A 4,858-nucleotide genomic window follows, 5' to 3' on the forward strand; every position below is an offset into this window, starting at 1 on the left:
GCCACTTTAGCTGAGCCTTTTATTAATATTTTATACATGAGGAATGAATTGTGAGACATGAGAGATAAGTGACTGGGAGAAAAAATGATATATAGTAAATTAGTGAATAATTAGGGAAATTAGTGAGTGTAAAGAGAAGATGGATTAAATTAACTAATTAATCACCTTCCATCTCAACCATCCATCCTTCTCATCCAATGACTTGGATGTGGATATATATATGTATATACATATACATATATATATATACATATATATATATATATATATATTACACACACACATATATATATACATATATAGAAGAGATCAAATGAGTCCATGTATATATATATTAAGTCCATAAGTTCTATTACGAGTCATTGGATGAAGGGATGAGATGAACCCACCTAAAGTCATTAAATGGCTAATTAACACACCTTACTAATCCACCCTAATTAATCACTAATTTACTATATATTTGTTTTATACTCACCTGTTTCTCTCTCATCTCACACATTTCACCAATCTTCTCTCTCAAACCCCAAAAAATAAAAAAATTCAAAAAATCCAAAAAAATAAAAACCCAAAAAAATAAAAAAAATCCAAAAAATCCAAAAAAATCAAAAGCCCCAAAAAAATCCAAATAAATAAAAAAAACCCAAAAAAAATCAAAAATCCAATTAAATCAAAATCTCTCTTCCTCATACATCACTACCTCACCCGATTCCACACACCCACCGCCCACCGTCTCACCACCACGATCTCGTTTCACTCTCAGGTCAACGGTTTTTTTTTTTTTTTTCCAGATTGTGTGTCTTTTTTATTGGTTTTTTTTTTTAAGATTTTGTGTTAAATTTGTTGTTTGGAGTTGTTTTATTTCTATTTTTTAATATTAATTTTAGATATATTTAAGTTATTATAATTTATATTTTGACATTTCAAATCTCGTCTCGTTAAATTTTTTCTTGTTATATAAATTTTCACATTTTAGTATTTAAATTTCAATGTATATTTATTTATTTTCTCAAATTTCAATGTTTATAACTTCAACCTCTTGTTTTATAAATTATTTAAAATCTTGTCTTGTTAAATTTCGTGTTGTTATATAAAATTTTCAGATTTAGTATTAAAAATTAGATGTGTATAACTTTACCGACATTATGTATAACTTCAATCAAAATTATGTATAACTTCACTGACAGTATGTATAACGTCAATCCACATTATGTGCAACTTCACTGACATTATGTGCAACTTCAATGGGCATTAGTGGCAATTTGTGCAACTTCAATCTCATCTTGTTATTGTGTTGGTTTCAAATCTGAATTTATATTTGGACTAAAGTTATACAATTCTGGACTAAAGTTACACGATTTTGGACTAAAGTTATACCAAAAAGGACTAAAGTTACACTATTATAGACTAAAGTTACAATATCAATGAACTAAAGTCACTCAATTTTGTACTAAAGTTACACAATTTTGGACTGTTACACAAAATTGGAGCAAAGTTACACATTTTGGACTAAAGGTTACACTATGAATGAACTAAAGTTATACTTAGAAAAAGAGTTACATGAACTCAAAATAATGTATAAAATGGATTATACGACTGAAGTTATAGTATTATGGACTAAAGTTACACCCTTAAAGCGCTAGAGTTACATGATTTTGAAAATATAAATTTAATTTTTATAATTTTAAGTCAATATTGTGTAACTCTAGTCCATATTTGTATAATTCTAGTCCATATTTGTATAACTTTTAGTCCAAATAACTCTAGTCCATAAAGTTACACTATTTAGTCCAAAATTGTGCAACTTTAGTCCAAAAAAGAAGACAAGTGAGAAGAATAAGAGATTTAATATTTTAAGGGTATAACTTTAATCCTTAATGATATAACTTTTGTCCTAAATAGTGTAACTTTAATGTTCAAAGGGTATAACTTTAGTCGTAATTAGTGCAACTTTCATCACAAGTAGTGTTACTTTAGTCATATAGTTAAAACTTATGTAACTTTTATATTTTAAGGGTGAAACATTAGTAACTAATAGTGTAATTTTAGTCCAAATTTGTAAAACTTTTGTATTCCAAATTTTAATAAGACTGAAGTTCTAGTATTAATGATCAATGATTAAAGTTACACCTTTAAAGAAATAGAGCTAAAAATTTGAAAAATGACATTAAAGTTTATGTAACTTTAATGTTTGAAGTGTATAACTTTAGTCGTAAGTAGTGTAACTTTAGTAGTAGATAGTATAACTTTAGTTGTATTCACATATAGATCTGAAAATTCAAAATAAAAAAAAAAGTTAACAAATTTAAATTGTAAACAAAAATTATAAAGTAGAAAAAACAGTTAATCTCACCAATACTAGATCTAAAATTAAAAAACCGAAAAAAAAAATTTTTTTAAAAAAAAACAAAAGTTATACAAAAGAAGAAAACTAGATCTGAAAACCAATAACAAAAACAAAAAAGAATCGAAAATAACTGTATCCATAATAACAAAACCCGTTAATCTAACAAAAAAACCCGTAAATCTGAGAAAAAAAACAAATAACAAAAAAATAAATCAAATAACAATAACAAAAAAAAACCAAACAAAAAACCAAAAACCAAACAAAACAAACTTGAATGGTTGTGTAACTTCAATTCATACAATGTTTAACTTTAGATGTTAATAGTGTAACTTTAATGTTAAAAGGGTATAACTTTAGTCGTAAATAGTGTAACCTCAGTCATAATTAGTGTAAATTTAATAAATATTAACAAAAAATTGAAAAATAACAAAGATCAAAATAAAAAATTAGAAATAAAAAACAACAAAGATCAAAAATTAGATTTGGGTTCCAACAAATTGAGTCTAATTTGTACCAAGTCAAATCTATTAAAATACAATACAAAAAAAATGAAATTTGAAAAACAAGACGATATTTTGAATACAAATCTGAAAAAAATATATAACAAGACGATTTTTTAAAAGACGGCCCAACCGCCACCCAACAACGAGATCTAAGAATTTTTTTTAAAAAAGACAACCCCACCACTATGAGAACAATGAGAAAATTCCCACAATGAGAACTACAAGAAGAAGGTGGCGGCAGTGGGGCATGAAGGAGGGAGAAGGTTGCGGCGTGTGGTGGTGGCGGCGTAAGGGGTGGCGGTGGATGCGGGTGGTTGTGGCAGGTGATGGCGGGTCCGGTGGTGACGGCGTGAAGAGGGAAGTGTTGGTGTTGGTGGGTCTGGTGGTGACGGCGTGAAGGGGTGGTTCGTGGCAAGTGTTGGCGGTTGTGGGGTAGTTCGTGGCAGGAGGAGGGAGGTTGTGGGATCTCCGGGGGTTGTGGGGTGGTTCGTGGCAGGAGGAGGTTGGTTGGGTTGGTGAGCCGTGGGTGAGGAGGAGAAAAAGGGTTTTTTTTTTTGGATTTTTATTTTGTTAGGATTTTTAGAGAAAATTGGTTTTTTTTTTGTTTATTATTTTGTTGGGAATTTGAGAGAAAATGGGATATAGTGAGAGAATATGAGGGTGGGATAATGAGAGAAGAGATTAGGAGAGGCTGAATGTTTAAGAAGTTAGAATGATTAAGGGAGGTAATTAGCTAAGATTAATTTATAGTCATCCATTGAGATGTAATCTCATCCCTCCATTTCCTTCATCCAAGAGCCCTTATAAGGACTTAGGGACTTATATCATATGAAGGACTCATGAGAACCCTTCTCTCTCTCTCTCTCTCTCTCTCTCTCTCTCTCTCTCTCTCTCTCTCTCTCTCCCTCTCTCTCTCTCTCTCACTATATATATATATATATATAGAGTGAAGTTCTCCTAAGTCCCTTACATCTATTGAGTCCTGAAGTCCTTATAAGGGCTCTTGGATGAAGGGAATGAAGGGATGAGATTACATCTCAATGGATGGCCACAAATCAATCTAGTCTAATTAGCTCCTCATTGCAATTAAGTAACTCACTAATCCATTCATCCCTCATTATCACAAACTCATTCCCTCTCTCTAAATCTCACAATCTCTCATTTTTCTCTCATCTAACAAAACCAAACAAACAAAATCTGAAAAAAAAAACCCAAAAAATTCCTAGATCTACAAAAAATAAAAACCAAAAAACCACCACTCACCCTCACCACCCCGAGAACCACAAACACCACTCACCCTCACGCACACCACCGACAACCACCTCCACCACCCGTCCTCTCACCACCGTCGACCTCTCCTCACTCACCACCACCGAACCACCTCAGCCACAACCACCACATCGCCTTTCTCCCTCAAAAACACCCACGGCCGCTCCTATCTTCTCCTTAGTCTGGCCGCCGCCTCCACCACCTTCTTCTGCCTCCCTCCTTCTTATACCGCCTTCACCTTTGTCGCGGCTGCCACTCTTTCTTTCTCATTATTTATTTTTCAGATCTGTGGTGGAGGGGTTTGTTTGGTGTTTGTTGGTTGGGTGACGTTGTTGTCGCGGTGGTTGTCGAATGGTTGTCATTATTGTTTTTGTTTTCTTTGATTTTTCTACTCCTTTTTTTTGTGTTTTTTGTGTTTTGTTTTTAGATTTTTCCTTTATTCTTTTTAGGTCTACTTATGAAATTTTTTAGGTCTTGTTTATATTTTTCCTTTATTCTTTTTAGATCTACTTGTGAAATTTTTTAGATCTTTTTCCTATTAAAGTTACATTTTTTCTGTTAAAAGTTACATATTCTCTATTATTAAAGTGCTGTGTTTAGTGTTAAAACAAAATCGGTTTTTTTCAGAGTTCATTTTATTTTGTGTTTATTTTGGTTGGTGTTTATTTTGGTTTGGTTGGTGTTTATTTTGTGCTTATTTGTTGTGTTAAAACAAAAATTGTTGTGTTTAGTGTTAAAACAA

The sequence above is a fragment of the Silene latifolia genome, chromosome 11 (assembly GCF_048544455.1).
Source record: "Silene latifolia isolate original U9 population chromosome 11, ASM4854445v1, whole genome shotgun sequence".
NCBI lineage: Eukaryota > Viridiplantae > Streptophyta > Magnoliopsida > Caryophyllales > Caryophyllaceae > Silene > Silene latifolia.